General features: G+C 38.8%; 1 long non-coding RNA gene across 2 annotated transcripts in view; it reads right to left on the bottom strand.

The window, feature by feature from the left end:
- Window positions 1-19,147, bottom strand: part of LOC124242793 (uncharacterized) — a 118,523-nt gene that overhangs the window by 28,273 nt on the left and 71,103 nt on the right. Inside the window, exons 4-5 of one of the 2 annotated variants that reach the window (XR_006889502.1) lie at window positions 13,592-13,658; window positions 10,969-11,424 (exon numbers count right to left, since the gene is read on the bottom strand). This is a non-coding gene — a long non-coding RNA (uncharacterized LOC124242793). Of the gene's footprint in view, window positions 1-10,968; window positions 11,425-13,591; window positions 13,659-19,147 lie in introns of those variants that run through there. The other variant, XR_006889503.1, reaches the window with a different exon arrangement.

Below are 19,147 nucleotides of genomic sequence, written 5' to 3' on the forward strand. Positions count from 1 at the left end.
TTTCCCTAGGAAATAGATTCTGAAGGAGATTTGAGCGCAGAAAGTTTATTGAGGAGGGTATTTGGCATGGGCACCTGTGAGGGAATGAAGGAAATAGGTGTGGACAGAGAGGAGTTGAACTTCAGTGCAGTCACACAACAAAGGATTCAGTTGTCACACTGGGAATCTCCAGAACTGAGACGGCCCTTCTTCACAGCAATGAGATTGAGCATTCATTCCCCTGCCTGACCAGTCATTATATGTAGGCTGCCTCCTGGAAGGTGGTGTGATCTGGTGTGAGACAATTCTTTGGCTGAGGGCAATACCCAGAGAGGGACTTAGCTTAGTGCTCTTAGCCTCCAACTTTCCCAGTTACTGGGAGAATTAGTGGCTTGGTTCTGAAGGAGAGATCTGGGTAGTAAACCATACTATCTACTATGTAGTATAAACACACTACACACTCACACAATTTTTTTTTAAATGAGACCTAGGATAAGGTCAAGAAACAGTGCTTCCTTTGCTAGATAGTTCTAAGAAAAATAAGGCACCCTCCCCCCTTTCAAAATGCTGAAGACTGCTCTACCACAAGGAAAGTACACAAATGATCTCAATCAAGGACAAGGTCAAGAATTTAAATACTCTTGCCACAATGAAACCAAAATATAATGTCTAACATAGATAAATGTCAGTTCAAAATATTTAATTGCACAAACATAGACTGGAGGAGACCTGATATGATAACATTTCATGCAGAAAATATCCAGGGGGGTTAGTTGTTTCCAAGTTTAATATGTGTCAAGAGTATAAAAGCAACTACCAAGAAAGCAAATGCATTTGTCTCTATTAACATAGCCAGCAGATGTTCTGGTTCTGCCATATATCCCGTAATGGACAACCACATCCAGAGAGATACTCAGTTCTTGGCCTCACATTTTAAAAGGCACAATTCAAAACCAGACTGAGTCCTAAGAACAGCAATCAGAGGTCTGAAAATAATGCCCTATGGAGAAAAGTTGAAGAGTTTGGGGGTGTTTACTCTAGAAAGGAGAGGCCTTCAAGAGGAAAAAAGGAGTTGATTGAATATATTAGGTCTGTGTTTCTCCAGAACGAAGGACTAGGATTTGTGGGTAGAAATTACAGAGAATATATTTCAACCCAATATAATGAAAAATTTTCAAACAATTAGAAGCAATGGAGCCAGAAGTGATGGCCCAGCCCTGAAAGTGTCCAAACTAAGTTTTCCCTCAGGTATGCTAGGGGTCCCCCCAAAATACATACTTTAAAATCTTATTTTTCTTGGGGCCAGCCTGGTAGCTCAGCGGCTAAGTGCAAACGTTCCACTTTGGTGGCCCGGGGTCCACCAGTTCGGATCCCAGGTGCGCACCTACACACTGCTTGGCAAGCCATGCTGTGGTAGGCATCCCACATATAAAGTAAAGGAAGTGCACACAGATGTTAGCTCAGGGCCAGTCTTCCTCAGCAAAAAGAGGAGGATTGGTGGCAGATGTTAGCTCAGGGCTAATCTTCCTCAAAAAAATGAAAATCTTATTTTTCTAAGAACTAAGACCATCCTAGGCCAGGGAAGGGTAAATTTCAAAAAAGAGACTACTCTCTTTACTCCTCCCTGAACATCTGTATTATATATAAATCTCTTCCAAGCTCAGCAATAGGGCAGGAAACCTGCTTCTGTTATTCCACCATGCCAGGAAAACAGAAGCATGGATAAATAACATCTGAAAGATGAAATGGCAAATAGTTCATTAACAAACCAACACAACTCAGATATTTCTTATCTCATATCTAGATATGTCCATTTATACTCTTTCTCAAGAACTACCCAATAAAGTGAATCGTCTGTACGAAGTCAAGTAAATTGTGACCTCCTTGGGGCCCAGTTTCCACATCTGAGAATAAATAGAGTTGGGGCTACATAATCCCTCAGTCTCTTTCAGCCCTAACAGTCTCATGGCCATGAAAAGGAGACATTGTTTATATAAGATTGCCTTAAAAGTCATTAGTTATCCAGGAGAAGCACATTTTGGGGGGCTACACAAAAGTAGTTGTAGAAGATTTGTTTACTGTTGAAATTTATGACTTAGTAAAATGCCTGGAAGAAAGCAAAACATAACTCCCAGGAAGAAAAATCTCTGGAATAGTCAGAGATGTTTGTTTGGTTTGGTTTTTTAGTTGTTTTTACTGTTTCCTGTGCGTTTACAGAAAAGTTTCAAAAATCAACCACTCCATGTTAGGTATACATGACTAGGAGTAAGTCAGCTGATTTTAGAAATTCTATGGTTAAAAAAATATCCTCCTAAAAATGATGCTTTTCTAAAAAAGGAGGATATTGAGAATTTTTTTTTAGTAGAAAACATTCTAGAATGCTATTAAAAGTAGAAACAGAATGGACTGGAGATTTTTTTAAGGACAGGGATGTCATGTTACACATGTGCTTCAGAGGATTTGTGTAATATTTTAAGCTCATCATCTTGTATTTGAATCAAAGATCAACAAAAGAATTACAATATATATTACTATATGATGTTATTAAAATTATTTAAAATATAATCAAGATAGTATTAAATAACTGCATCAGAATCCAAAAAGGGAAAAAAATGTGATTTTTATTTTATTATTTATTTTGCCATCTAGGAGCAGCACTACAGTTTTGTAGAGTGAAGAACTGACTAGAAGGAATACTTTGGATTGTAACAAAGGCACATCCTTCCTTAAACATTTACCTCAAACCTAACACAGACCTGAAATACTTATATTCGTCATTACTTTGGGTTCCGGTACTCTGGGTCATTGCTAAAATACAATATACTCTCTGGAGGAACAACGCAATCTAGTATCATTTATTTTGGATTAATTCAACAAATTAACTAGTCACCTAAAATGCTAGCCACAAGCAGCTATAAATCAGCTGCTAAAATGCTAATGTAATCTTAATCTATATTAATAGAAGTGTAATTTCATAAGTAAGAAAATAAAACCAAGGGTAGGAAAATGTCAATGTAATTTGGGGGAGAGGTGGTAGTAAAGAAGGTGAAAGAAGGAAGGGCCCGAGGGTAGAGATGTCCCGATGGGAGGACCTAGCAAAGGAGCAGCAAAATGGGAGAAAGTGGGAATTCTGAAAGTAGCACTGAGATTCCAGGCCTTGGGGGCTGAGGTAAAAGATGCCTGACTTGAAGAACAATTCTTAATGACTTCAAGGATGGGTCAGGCACCCAAATTTAAACAAAGAATTATCTAATGTTTGCTTAATGAGTTGCTTTGCCATTTTCAAAGTACTTTCATATTCATGATAGTCTTAATCCATCCACCCTCTGAGATGGCTTCTAACTATTATCCTCATTTTAAAAATGGAAACTAAGGTGAGATGAAATGATTCACACCAGGCGTCTGCCTTTAATTTCACGCGCTCATCGCATACCACAGTGCAGCTTCAAGATGGTTTCTAGTTCATTTCACTGACTTGGTAGATATTAGAAGGAAAATGAACTAGTTACAAATAAATAATACTGAAATGTACCACACTTTATATATTTCAAAGTGCTTTCACATACAATCTATTGTTGGCTCTTCGGGAACTATTATCTCCATTTTATAGATGAAGGAAATTATGACATAGAATAACTCAAAATTCCACAGGAAATCATTAATGAAGAATTAAAAGCAAAGTCTACCAAGCCTGGCTTTTCCTATGCCACCACACTGGGTCTCTTTCCTGGTGCATGGTTTTTGCAAGGCTGATCTCAGGACTAGGCCATGACGAATGAGACTTCTAGAAAAGAAGACTGGAAGGAGAAGGGAAAAGCTCCCAGGACACAGAGAAATCAAATAGGATCCCATAGGCAGAGTTACATTAAACTGGCTTGAAAACACCTACAAGTTAAAATATTAACAACAACAACAATAATAAGTGTTTTGGAAAAGAAAAAACAAGGTCTCTGCTAGAGACGACATGCCTCTCCTGTAACAGCTGCCCAACCACCAAGAAATGCAATATCAAAGATCCACACATATTAAGGTATAAACCACAACAACTGAATAGGTAGGAGGTATTAGGATTCCCATTTGAGCTGCCTAAACAATTGTGTCTAGCTTTTCTAAAGCTGCGTTGTGGCTGGGGGAAGGCATCTTATATCATAGATGGGAGAAATATCTTTACCAACTAAGCTCATCACAGGTACGTGGGAGGCAATCAGAAGGCATTTTACTTTTATAGGGCAGTGGGTAAATATTCCCATAAAACTGAGTAACATTTGAATGAGATTTTATTTATTACAGCTGACTTATTTCCTCTTTTGAGCTTCCTGTGCTGCCCTTTTTGACGTTTGGCAACAGATGAAAATGTATTTGTGAAAAGTCATAAGTGATACTAATATTTTGCTGATACTCATCTTCAAGAAGAAGACTGCTTATGTCATGCTGCAGTTGGTTTACAGATTTTTAAAACTGCAATAAAGATCTGAGAAATAATTAGCTCAGCAATTCCTGACCTCAATTTAGTAATGCAGTCCTTCTACCCATCTGCACCAGGATATTTGCAATTATCCCAAAGTCTATCACAGAATTTTTCCAAAAATCTCAAAATATACCAAAGGAAAAAAAAAATCACAAAACTTTTAGGAGATAAGGTGGCAAAAGAGTGTCACAAAATCAAATTATAGGTAATACAAGTCTAAAAAAATCTGTAGATCATTGAATTAGACCAGTGGCTCTCAATCTTGCCTGAACAGTAGAACCCCCTGGGAGTTTTGTTAAATCCTAATGTCCAGGCTGCACATCAGACCAATTACATCAGAATCTCTGGGAGTAGAACCCCGGAGTGAATATTTTTTCAGGCTCCTCAGGAGATTTCAATGCACAGCTAAGACTGAGAACCACTAGAATAGACTTATTAAAAGACTAAATCCTTAAGATGTTGATGTCTTCTGTTAGGCTTAAGGAAAAAAAGCTATGAGAAATGAAATGAGAGCTGGTTGAATCACTTCCTAACTGTATGACTAAGGCAAGGTCTTCAATTTTCTGAGGCTCCAAACTTCCTTAGAGGGCTGCCACGAAGAAACTAAATGAGGGACCATGTAGAATGCATCTAGCCCACCACTTGGCATATAAAAGCACAAAGTACATCTCCCTTCTCTCCCCTTCTCTCCCCAAGTGTTTTAGGTAAGTACTACTTCTGACCAAATGAATCAGAGTAATAGATCTAATCACAGGGCACACCTGTTCCCAAAGAATTTTTAGGCAAATACAACTACAGCCATTCTTCCACCAATAATGGAACAGAAATGTGCGCACAGAGTCTTCAATTTACTAGTGACTCTCAAACCAAAATCTCATCTAAAAATTAGTTGTTTGAAGGAAAAATGAGATACTATTTTTTGCCAGTTGGCTAAGCCAAGAGATTGATAATCACCGTTGTTGGCAAGGATGTGGGAAAACAAGGTTGTGGAAATGTAAATTAGCACAACCTTTTTTGGAGAGTAACTTGGCAGTATTTATCAAAAATTTAAATGTCCATACTCTTCCATTCAACTAGTCTATTTCTGGGCACTTATCCTAAAGACATGCCTCCTCAAAGAGATAATGTTATGTTTTTGCTTTCATCTTTTTCATGGCACTTATGACTTTCTGAAATTCTTTGTCTGTTTGCAGTCCATCTTCAATAAATACTAGAAGGTAAACCCCTGTGGGAAAAGTCTCTATGGTCTTGCTCGCCAGATGAGAAGGGCTGGGCTTGCCAAGAGGGCCCACATTATGGTCATATTTGCTGCCCACAATGTCATGCTGCTTGAAATGTATATTTCTTTGGTTTCTAACGCACTATCTCCATCAATCAATTCATGGCTCTCTTTATTTTACTTATTTTATTTTAAATAATATATAAACACCCATGAATACATCATCTAACCCAAACAATGTTATTAACAATAACTTACATCTATTTATACGCTCTTTCCATGCCACTCTCTGTGTGCCCTCCACCCTCACCACTCAGGGGTAACCACTATCCTGAACTTTGTGTTTATTATTTCTTTGCCTAATTCTGAATGTTACAATAATGGTATTGTACTATATATAGTTTTCTGGGATTTTCCTTTTTTACTCAAAAGAAATGACTCTGTGACAGATTCATCTGGGTATTGTGTATATCTGTACTTTCATTCATTGCAAATAAATATTCCACTGTGAGAAGTAACTATAATGTATTTATCCATTCTCCCATAGTTGACATTTTTGTGTTTCCATTTTGGGGTTATTAAGAACGTGGTACTATGAACAGTCTTCCTGACATTTTTATAGCACCTGGTAAACTTCTGGCAGGAAATCCTGCTGCCATTACACTAACCCCATCACCCACAAGAGTCATGGATGGACTCCCCTGAAAGGCTTAATTTATCTCCCCACTCCCTCCCCAAAGCAGACCAGTTCAAGGCACCCTAGGAAGAGAACCCATCAAAGGGGAAGCATTCCTTTAAAAAGGCAGCACTTGGCAGCAAACATTTATTGGCACAAGTGGTCCCTGCCAGAACTATCCTGTTACCTCCAACCCCAGACTGGCTGCTTACTTTGCCCACCTCCTGCCAGAATTTTTAAAATATTTTTATTTGAAAGACAAATTCCTGAAAAGTTTGATTTCAATACTTTATTCCTATCATTTAAAAAAAACTACAAAAAGGGGTCAGCCCAGTAGGGTACTGGTTAAGTTTGTATGCTTCACTTTGGCAGCCCAGGGTTCACTAGTCCGGAACCCGGGTGCAGACCTACACACCACTTATCAAGCGATGCTGTGGCAGGCGTCCCACATATAAAATAGAGGAAGATGGGCACAGACGTTAGCTCAGGGCCAATCCTTCTCAGCAAAAAAGAGGATAGGTAGCAGATGTTAGCTCAGAGCCAATCTTCCTAAAAAAAAAACTGCAAAGAATTTTAGTTACTGATATAAACTCCTACTGATATTCCTATTTAGCACTAACACTTGACATCTAACACCACAAAATGCAAAGAGGGGCTCCTTGATTGGCACACACATACACAAAATAGCTTGAATGAAAAATCCAGTATAAAAACCACTTATAACCCATTTTATTTCCTCTCACTAAGATAAGACATAAAAGATTAAGGGCAATTTAAGAAAAGAAGAAAGAGTAACCCAAGCATTGTCTTGTAATGATTTTTTAACTTAATTTACAACAGGGCCTAAGTTGTTTGTAATGCCTCTGTAAATACTGCTTTTGTCTCACAAGTATTTTAACATCGTTTCTGTGTTTCCATTGTCCAAAGAGCTCAAATTACATAAACCATTTCTTTTTAATTACGGTTTTTAAAGCTGCTGTCTCCTCCTAGGAAAGAGAAACCAACAGAGACCACCAATCAGGGACCAACTAAAAACAGCCTTGCAGATAACCACGTGCCCCACCCCAGTGCCTTTCTGTTCAGATTACAGGTGTTAGGGGAGGAGGAAGAGAGGCCACTTTGCTAAAACCATGGCCTCAAATTCCTAAACACACACTTACCAGTCCTGCTATCCACCATGGCCTAAATCCTCGGATCCAGGAGTGCCCTTTGACTCTCTTCTCCCAGTCAGCCCCTGCCCTTCCATCTCTCCTCAGTCCTTTGGCTTCTATCAGCCCCTTCCTCAGTCCTGCCACTCCAACAGGGAACACTGGTGGAGGGTACCCAGCCAGCGAACTACTTTCAACACCAGCGGGGACTGGAACACGGCCCAAAAAGCCCTTCCAGAGTCCACTTGTGAGCAACTGCTCCTGGCCCCAAAACAGCTTAATAAAACCAAGTCTGCTCTTCCTAACCCTCATGCCCAGTGGCCACTGCCATTCTCTCCACAGGCCTCTTCACGAAGACTATTGAGATCAGCACTGTGAACTTCCTTAACATCTTGCACTTCCCCAACCTACGCTTTTATCTATTTTTATCTGTACCCATGGATGCCAGCTTTCCTCTCATTCCAGAGGAAGTGACCTCCCTTTTCTGGTTTCTGGCTAATTCCTTCACCTGTGCCGGCAAATTCCACCCCCTCCCACATAGTTGAGAATCACCCTTATTCTTTCTCTCTCTAGTTTGGCTACTTCCCTGCACACCCAAGGGTTCATTTCTTAAAACTAACAAACAAAACTCTATCATCCCCAATTTTTTCTTTCTCCTCACAGAAAGAACAGAGGTCACTTCTACCCCATGTCTACTTCTTACCTCTTGCCCACTCTTCCACAGACTGCAATCTGGATTCCAGCCCTACCACTCCACTCAAGGTCTCTGGCAAAACTGTGACACCACTCTTACCCCCCACTCCCAGGTGCTGAATCCAACACATTTTTATTTCCAGTGCAAACCTTAGCTGACATCTCTGTGGCAGTTGACAATATTAACCACTCCCTTCCTTTTGAAATTTTCTTCTCTCTTGGCTTTTAACCCCTGCTTCTCCTCTTGACGTATATGACCATTTTCTTTTCTCATCCTCCTTTTTTGCTTCCTGTTCTGTTGTCATCCTCTTAAAATGCTCATGCCTCCTATGGCTCTAACCCTGGCCCTCTACTCATTCCTCTGAACACATTTTCCTTAGAAAGTACCACCTCCCCAATGTCTATCCTGGAACCTCAACTCTCCCATAGAGTTGTAGACCCCTAGAGCCAACTGCCTTCAGGGCATCTCATGTGTAACAGGTCCCACACTGAGTTCATAATTCCCCTCATTCACAAAGCTCCCCTTCAAACCAATACCCCTGACCTTCTTCCTGTTTTCTCTTTCTAAGTGAATGGAATCACCATCTGCCTAATCCTGCTCAAGTGGGATCCCTGGGAAGTATGGCAGCTCCCCTACATTCATTCATTCAGTCCCTGAGGCTTGTAAAATCTACTCCTTAACATTACTACCATCTACTCTCCCCTCTCCATTCCCGTGCTTCTGCCTTAATTTAGAATTTTTTCATTGTTAAAATTAATAAAAAGTAGGCTTACTGAGAGTACTATATGTGGGGAACTTACACATAATTCTCACAATGGAGAATAATGTATTGAGGTATTGTTACTCATATTTTTACAGATGAAAAAACTGAGACCCAAAGAGGAAAAATAGCTGCCCAAGCTCACACAGTCCAGAAACGGCAGAGCTAGGGTCCATTCAAATTTAAGTCTTCCCGGCTCCAAAGGTCAAATCCTCCCCTCCATTTTAGCATCCTCTTGTTGCAATAGCTTCCAAAATGGTCTCCCTGGATCTTGTCTCATATTCTGAGTCTAACCAATCTACATGGTAGACAAAATGAGCTTTCCTTTTTAAAAAATAATTTTTATTGTGAAAATAACACGTACAGAAAAAGTGCATAATACGAACACCTTAAATTATTATAAAGTCATCTTTCTAAAATGTAAATCTAATCTTGTTCTTGACATTTTCTTAACCTTTTCAAAGTCTCCCCATTGCCCTTCGGGTCAAGTCAAACCTTAGCAAAGTGCAAAGGGTCCACCAGGATGTCACCTCAGCCTGATGCTCCTTCAGCCTGATCTCACACCAGGTCAGATGGCTCTCCCTATGCTCCAGACTCACAGGCTGCATCTCTATGCTCTGGGCTTTGATCTTACCTGGCTCCCAACTGAGAACATGGTATATATTCTTCTCCAGCCCTTGCTTCACCCCCTCCATTGGATACTTACTTTGCTCTTCAAGAACTATGTCTTATTGCTCTTGTCAGAAGATGCTGCATCTAAAGGGTAAAAGGATTCTTGGCAACATTGCATGGCCAAAGCAGCACAGTTTGTGAAAGGCTTCCCTGTTCTCATGGAGAATCAGAAATGGTGAAGCTCCAACATACTTAGAACATGTCTACTTTGTCCAAAAAAAAAAAAAAAAGTAGAGATTTGAGGCAATCATTTTTGGTTATTTATGGTGAGTTGGAGAACAGACTCTACTTTGACTAAAGATTATACCTCAGTAATTTGTACCCACAGCTCCTCACCACACCAAAACTCAGGTCAAAGCAGCTGGTAATGTTGATTATTATTGACATCATTTTATGTAACTCATCCAGCTGTGTGAACTAGAAACATCAGACACATCCTTGACATTTCGCTTCCTGCCCTCTCAACCTATCACGATGTCCTATTTTGCTTCCTAAATTATCTCTTGAAACCACCCAGTTATCATCATCTCCAGCATCACTCTCCTCATCCAAGTTATCATTGTCTCTCAACTGGACTACTGTGATAGCCTCTTAATTGGTCCACAGAATCCACTCTGGCCTCTTCTCATCCATTCTCCATATTGGAGCTGGTTATCTTTGCAAAACATGAATATGATCACATCTTCGACCCATCCCCATCCCCACATGGCTAAAACTTTTAAATATCTTTTCTTTCCTTTTACAACTAAGTCAACATTCTGTAACATTCCCAGCACCTAGAACAAGATTTGGCACACAGAAGGCACTCAATAAATTTTGATTAAATGAATAAATGAATATGAACTTCATCCTTACTCCTCTTTTCTTTAACCAAGAATTCCAGCCCTCTTGACTTTCTTTCATTTCTGTTCCCTCTTATTGCTTTTCCCTCTATTTTATGCCCTTTTCCTTTCCTCCTTCACTAAGTTAATTCCTACCTTCTTCCTTTGGATCTGAATTTAATTTTCATGTCTCCAGAGCAGTCTTCCCTAACCAACCTGACTAGTCCAAAGTCCTCCTTACAGGCTCTCATTACACCATGAGACTCTTCTCCACAATGCTTGTCACATTTGCAGTTTTATATGTGCTTGTGTGACTACTTAACTGATGTCCACTGTCTTGCTATTCTGTAGCACTATGAAGGCAAGACTGTGTCTGTTTTCCCTCATCTACTTGGCACAGTGTTTTGACATTCAGGAGACATTCAATAAATAGCGAACAGATGAATGAATGCATTATAAATTAATGTACAGAGTGCCCATCCCTCTTACAATTCCATTTTAACGTAGACCTGAAACCTAGAAGCTCATTTGAGAGTCAAATCACAAACGATACTTCTCCTTCCACTCTTCTTTTTTCTTTGAAAGTCTTTAATGAAGTCTAAGATACAACTTCTGAACTCCCAGTATACAATGCTTTTAAGTATTATTTCATCTGAATTGTTACAGGACGATTGTCCTTTTTTACAAGACACTTTTCTCGGTCTTGAGAACCCAAAAATAAAGTAGGCAGAATTCACAATAATTAGCCTAAATAAAATCAAAACCTCTCTAACCTAAATCAGGATCTCTCTTACTATGAATGAATTGTAGACTTTTCTTTTTTTCTGGGCAAAAAAAATAGCCCAGTTAATTTTAAACACAAATAATAAGTATTTGTATTGATACTTCTTCTTAGGGTTTATCGGTGTGCATGCAGGATGTTTGTTTTGAAGAAATCGCAATGATTTAAGCATCAACGGATGTAGTTTGTCAACATGCCAGACATTCCTAGGAAAAATTAAACCATTAGGTTATACAGTTTTTAAAAGATTGATATATATATAGATAGATGTTTTTAGGGACCATGTCTTACTACTATTTTGGTAAGATGTTTTGTCAAAAGGAAAAGAGGTGTCTCGTCATATTGCAGGCCAGAGGCAGTGCTGTCTGTTGTAGATACTGCTGCCCTCATGGGAATGAATCATAAGAAATGGAGAAGTCCTAATCCACTAAGGGCATATCTCTTTTCCTTGAAGTAGAGATTTGATGCAATCGTTTTAAATACTTAGATGATTTATGGTGGGATGGAGATAGAGTATAGAGTCCTCTTTGGTTAAAGACTACACCAGAGTTGTTGCTAACGCTACCTCACAACTCAGGTGTAGAACTGAGTTAATAATACTCAGTTCACAACACTAGCTTATTAGGTGGCGCTAGGTCCCTCCTTGTTGTCTTTATTTCTTTTACTCAATATCCCTTCACCCATTCCCCTCTTTATGGTAAGCACTTGCTCATATTTACTATGTATATCATTGTATATGTATATATCCTTATAAAGTACAAACACTGGCCTACAAGGCCATACATGATATGGTGCCCGCTAACTCTAACTTCATCTCTTCCTACTCTCCCCCATCTCATTTTCTTTAGCCGCGCTGGCCTCCTAGCTATTTCTTGAACTTACTAAGCACTTCAGGTTCTTTGCCCTTGCTGTTTCTTCCACCTAAAATGCTTATTACTCAGATATCCACATGGCTCACTCATTTCCTTCATGGCTTTGTTCAAATATCGCTTTATTTTAAAAAAGGAGGAGGGAAGGAAACTTCCCTAATCACCCTATTTAAAACAGTAATCTTCCTTAACACTGTCTGTCTCTATATTGTGGTTTTCCTCAGTTATAATTGTTGCCACCTGAGATATTTTTTGTACCTATCTTTGTTTTTTGTCTGTCTCCCCTCACTACAATGAGAGGCAATAGGACATCATGGTTGAAAGCCAGACCCTAGAGTTAGAGTTACAAGGCTTGAATTCTTACTCTACCACTTACTACGTGAGCTTCAGCAGGTAGCCCTGTGCCTCAAGTTCCTCAGCTCTAAAATAGGGATGATGATAGCATCTACCTCATATGGTTACAATTCTATCTGGCACACAAGCCACACTAAGTATTACCTGCTGTCATTATTACATTTACTTTTGTCATTAGAATTAAGCTTGATGAAGGCAGGGACTGAGTTTCCTTTGTATTTCCAGTGCCTAGACAGTGCCTGGCAAAAGGTACTGAATATTAATTAAATGAATACTATTTCCCATGTGCATGGTTTTTTGTGGGTTTTTTGCTGAGGGAGATTGTCCCTGAGCTAACATCTGTGCCAATCCTCTCCTATTTTGTATGTGGTTCACTGCTACAGCACAGCTGCCAATGAGTGGTGTAGGTCCACATCCGGGATCCCAACCTGGGCTGCCAATGCTGAACACGCCAAATTTAACCACTATGCCACATGGCAAGCCTCTGCATGATTTTTTAAAGAAAAAAATTTAAATTTAACATACATATAAAAAATGCACAGGTCATAACTGTACAGCTCTATGAATTTTCACAAATAAACAAACCCATGCAACCACCATCCAGCCCACCAGAAGCTAACACCCATCAGCTATTAGGATTTACACACCTAACAGCAGTGTGTGAAAGTTCCCATGTTCATGCGTTTTTAAGTGACATGAATATTATAGAAGAGATTTTTTTCTTTTACTGTTTTCACTGAGTACTATGCTTTGAAGATCCACATATGTTGCTGTGCACTTATTCCCTCTAACTATTGCATAATATTTGGTGAATATGCTTTCATCAACTTAATTCTTTTTCTGATTTTTTGGATTGGTGCTTATCAGTCTAGCAGGGCTTTTGTTTGTCTACCCAGCACCCATTCCCCTCTTCTTCCATCCATACAAGTACCTGTGCTCATCCACATGGCCAAGTGCTCCAGCCCCAGTCCGCAGAGGTGACTCTTAGGTCATCTAAACCAATCATAGTACTTTTATTTCCCTTACGACCCAGTTCTGACCAATGAGACTTGACGGGAAGTCTCTGCAGTATGGGACAGTGGGGAAGTCGCTTCTGAAAAGGTTGCTTAGCTCTTCTATGGAGATACAAGGAGAGGTCCTCTTTTCTTACCTCTGGGCGTTGGTGTGAGTTTGTGATAGCTGGAATTGCTGCAGTCATCTTGTGACCATGAAGGGAGCTAGAAAAAAGACAGAAAACTCTGGGTCCATCATGACAGCACTAAGCAACAAGCCACCCTACCTCCATGCTTGTTAGATGAGAAAATAATTTTATTTGGATTTTCTTACTTGTAACCAAAAGGATCCCATTACAATAATTAAAACATTAGCATTGGCTTGTTTCTTAAAAGCTATTCTATATTTAAAATGGATTCATATAACAATATTTCTCAGTCCCCTTATTTTTTTTTAAATAATTTGAATTTGATGCCCTTTATTGACTATGAGGTTAATTTTATGACACTGAGATCATCTAACAAATAGGTATCTCTTTCAACTTACTGCTCAGCATGGTGCAATTTGTTCATTTAGAATTTTAGAAGAACATAGTTGACTTTGAACAAATATGATCTGCTAACTAAAGGACAGCAGAATACATTTTGAGTTAGTGTTTTATTCTTGTATCTTAGAAAAAGTATGTAGCCCAAATTTTCAAATATACTAGCAATCATGTCTCCTATAATAAACATATTTTATAAATTTTTAGAGCAACTTTGTTTTATTAATTTTAATTTTTGGATAGGTGATACATACATTGATATAAGATACACTGTCACTTACACGAATTCTTGATTTATTTCACCAGTCTTTTAAAATTTCAGCATTCTATCTTCACACAATATAAAATAATATAATTACACTTGATGGAACATCTATTCTGTGTTAGGCACTGAAACTGGGCCTTTGAAAGTATTATTAATTTTACTCCATGAGGTACTTTTATTCTAATTTTTAGGAGGATGAAATGAGGCTCAGAGAGGTTAAGCAACTTGTAGGCTACACAGCAAGTGAGGAGCAGGGCTGGAATTTGAACCCAGACCTATCAGATTATAAAACACACACCTTTAGCCACTTACCATATGACTCCTCTAATCTTTTACTGTAATAACTACATGTATATTTAAGGCTAGATGGGAGGTTCCATAACAAGCGTTTAGCCCTTTAAAGTAAGCTGAAATAATAAGAATAAGTAATGTCTAACATTTATTGGGCACATCCTGTGTGCTATGCAATACTTTTAAATGTTTTAAGCATATTAACTAATTTACTCTTTGCAAGTTTATCTTCAGATAAATATTGAATTATCTGGAAATAAACATAGCAGCTTCAAAAAAAAGCAGCAGTCTAAAAATGAATTCATATTCTGATCATATTTAACATAGAAATAAACTAGAGGACAATTCATTGTTTCATTGTATCATTTGGGAACTTTTTCCATTGTAAGAGACCTAAAAAATCTCAAATCAAACTGCCTTAAGCCAAAAAGAGACTACTGGCTTGCATAATTGAGAATCTCCAGCAGCAGAGATTCCCCCAGCAGGGATGGATTCCAGGTTCCCTCATGTTCCACAGCTTGTTTTTTCCATCGTTTGGCTCTAACCCCACCAGCTACCCCCATTTTGTAGACTTCTTTCTCAGATTCCAGTTGGTTATTCCCAGCACCTCCAAGTTCTCCCCTCCTGATGGCAAGATAAGAGGCAGAGCTCCCACCTCATATATACCCAAGTTCAAGGGCAGAAGGACTTTTTTAACAGTCCTAGAATTACTCTAATTGCCCTGGCTTAAGTCACTGCCCACTCCTGAAACAATCCTGTGGCAAAGGAGATGCAATTCCCTGATTCTGATAAGGGAGATGAAACTAACTGGTTGCCTTATGCCCAAGTCACTGGCTCTACCTCTGGAACCAGAGGGTGAGCCATTTGAACTGAGAATAGGGGTAGAGATATGAGCACTCAGAAGAAAATCAGTGGAACGGATGCTATTGTAGATGGTCCCCCCACGGACCACACCTCCTGCCATTCACATCTTTTGTAGTCCCCTCCCCTCAAATCTGGGTCCTATGACTAGCTTTTTTTTTTTAATAGAACTTATTTTAAAGAAGAGTTTTAGATTTATAGAAAAAATGAGACCATTATACAGAGTTCTTATATGCCCTCCCACCCAATTTCTCTTATTATTAACATCATACATTATGTGGTACATTTGTTAAAATTAGTGAATATATATTAGTACACTACTATTAACTAAAGTCCATAGTAATTTATTTAGATTTTCTTAGTTTCTGCCTAATTTCTTTCTCTGCTTCATGATCTTACCCAGAATCCCACATTACATTTACTAGTTATTGTCTCCTTAGGTTCATCTTGGTTATGACAGTTTCTCAGAATTTCCTTTTTGATGACCTTGCCAGTTTTGAGGAGCAATGATCAAGTATTTTATAGGATGCCCTTCTATTGGAACTTCTCTGATGTTTTTCTTGTGATTAGACTGGGGTTTTTGGAAGGAAGACCACAGAAGTAGAGAGTCATTTTCATCCCATCAAATCAAGGATATATACTGTCAACATGATTTATTGCTGTTGATACTGACCTTGATCTCTTATGGCTGAGATATTCCTTACCTCCCTTCCATACAGGGCTCTTTAGAAGGAAGTCATCATGAGCAAACTACATGTAAGGAGTAGGGATTTATGCTTCTCCTCCCTGAGGGTGAATTGCCATTTTAAGCCACTAAATTTTGGGGTGCTTTGTGATGTAGCAAAAGATAACTGAAACAGAGGCAAAAATCTACTAGATACGTTATTGACTCCCAAAGTAGAACAAGTTTCATTAAACAACATATAATGATGGCTTTCTTGTTTTATCACCCAGAAGAAATCATTTATCCAGAAATACATGACAAAATGTTAATGAATCTTCATCTTCTCAGATAAAGTTATTTAACCTCTGGGTCTCTCAAGGTAACATCCTGATCAGAAACACTGCTCCACACAGATAGTTAGGCTTTCTAAAGATATTAAGGTCAGTTCAAAACTAATATTAGTCTTGAGTAACTCTGCTGCCTCCCTAACAATTAGTCATAGCAAAGTAGACTTATGAATAGGATTTTCAGGCAGCAGAACCTTTAATAATCCAGAAGCCTGAAATGTTTCCCAGTATCACGGTGGCAAATATATTTCTACATTTGAGCCAATCTAAACTTCTATCGGCACTTTTCCAGGTGCTTGGGGAACACAAGTCTCCATTCTATCAGAGGGCAGAACATATTGCTTTTCTACATGAACTGTACATTTCCGGGAGTCACTGGGGGGTTGGGAGGGCAAAGTGGAGAAAGAAGCCAAAATACACCTCCAGAAGAGATAAGATTATAAGTGTCAAGATTAGATTACCAGATTCAAAGAGGTTATGTTACATTTATTTTTTTTTTCTACAAGGGAAAATAGATTGGATTTCTATTTTATTCCTGGTTCCCTCTCCTCTCTTTATTCATATTTCCTGCGTCTCATTGAGAACAGTGTGCTCTCAAACATTTTATTTGCAAATATATTTAAGCTTTGCTAATACGTATTCATTTTATCTAGAATTTGAACAATTTGACTTGGCTTGGGTTTAAGTTTATCTTGAGATAATGAAAAAAGTATTTGCCTAATGAATTAATAGAATAAACAATGCTAAGAAAGATTTGTTTTAAAATAGTTAAGATCAAAATATTTTTATGGTCTTAAACATTAATTGTGTATTATAAAAAATTGTATTGCTAATCTGCAAGCAAGTCTTACCTATTCTCTGGAGATTCAATCTGGAAACACTTACTAATTAGCTTAAATTGCCAAAAACAGCTAAAACATATTTCTTTTCAAATATTCACCAAAAAGGGCCCCTAGAGTCTAGAGATAGAAGGTTCCTTGAGGCCAGAGATAGTGCCCTGGCTCCTGAACATGAAGACTGGATCTTAGGAGGCATTTAATAAATACTTACTGAATGAATTAATCAATGATTCAGACTTCAATGATTTAAGTTTAGCAATTTGTGTAATACAGAGGTCTCAAGTGGCAGTTCATGGGCCAAATTAAGTCTGCAGTATTGTCTGGTTTGGCCTGCATATTGTTATATTTTGTTTTGTTAAAAAGGTATTGGCATAGGAAGACCCTGAACTCACCTCCTTCTATGGACACACTGAAGCTACACTTATATATAAAGTAATTCCTGCTGAAGAAGAACTGAGGGCTGATTGAACAGTTTCTGTAAAACAAACAATAGAGGAACCACATAGAGTGGATAGGAGAGACAGAGACACAGTATCCACAGAAACCCCACCCCCAATGCCACGACCTGCAGCAGGGAGGATGTCACTGAGGGGCCCAGGTGGAGGCTTGCTTGCCCTGGGGTACAAGAAAAACACCAGGAGTTTAAAAATCACCTGGACTATATGGGAAGGAAATTCCACTTATTAATTCTACAGTATCTGCCAAATGGGCAAGGAACATGGGAACTCTCTCTCTGGAGTCAGACGTGCTGCCAAGCCCCATTTTTTGTGTTCCCCCCTGACCTTGATAGGCAAGGGGGAACAGAGCCCAGATGTTCTAGCTGGCCTGCTAAGGTTGCCAAAGCACGACCTGGGTCCCTGGCCCATACCAGCTCTAGCCATCCCACCAACGTAGCCCATGTGCAACACACACTGGGACCCCTTTGGCCCCCACATACTCCAGCTCCAGCTGGCCTGCCAAAGCTGCCAAGCACATGCAATCTATACAGGAGACACTCCTATATGAGGCCACTCCTTCAAAACTGGGAGAGGTAGGTGTTTTGCCTAATTCTTAAAATCAAACAGAGAAAGTCAAACAAAATGAAGACACAAAGGTATATGTTCCAAATGAAAAAACAAGACAAAACGCCAGAAAAAAAGACCCTAATGGAACAGAGATAAGTAATTTATCTGATAAAGAGTTCAAAGTAATGGTCATAAAGATGTTCACCAAACTTGGGAGAAGAATGAGGGAACACAGTAAGACTTTCAACAAAGACTTAGAAAATTTAAGAAAGAACCAATCAGACCTGAAGAATAAAATAACTGAAATAAAAAATATGCTAGAGGGAATCAACAGCAGATTAGATGATGCAGAAGAATGCATCAGCAATCTGGAAAACAAAATAGTGGAAATCACCCAATTAGAACAGCAAAAAGAAAAAAAGAATTTTAAAAAATGAAGATAGTTTAAGGGACATCTGAGACAACATTAAGCACACTAACATTTGCGTTATAGATGTCCCAGAAGAGAGAGAGAAAGGGGCAGAAGATATTTGAAGAAATAATGGCTGAAAACTTCCCTAACCTGAGGAAAGAATCAGACATTCAGGTCCAGGAAGCACAGAGAGCTCCAAACAAGATGAACCCAAAGTGATTCACACTGATGTATTATAATTAAAATCGCAAAAGTAAAAGATAAAGAGAGAATCTTAAAGGCAGCAAGAGAAAAACAACAAGACACATACAAGGGAACCCTCATAAGACTATCAGCTGATTTTTCAGCAGAAACTTTGCAGGCCAGAAGGGAGTGGAATGATCTATTTAAAATGATGAAAGGAAAAACTTAAAACCAAGAATATTCTACCAAACAAGGTTATCATTCAGAATTGAAGGACAGATTAAGAGTTTCCCAGACAAGCAA

The sequence above is a fragment of the Equus quagga genome, chromosome 7 (assembly GCF_021613505.1).
Source record: "Equus quagga isolate Etosha38 chromosome 7, UCLA_HA_Equagga_1.0, whole genome shotgun sequence".
In the NCBI taxonomy this organism is placed as follows: Eukaryota; Metazoa; Chordata; class Mammalia; order Perissodactyla; family Equidae; genus Equus; species Equus quagga.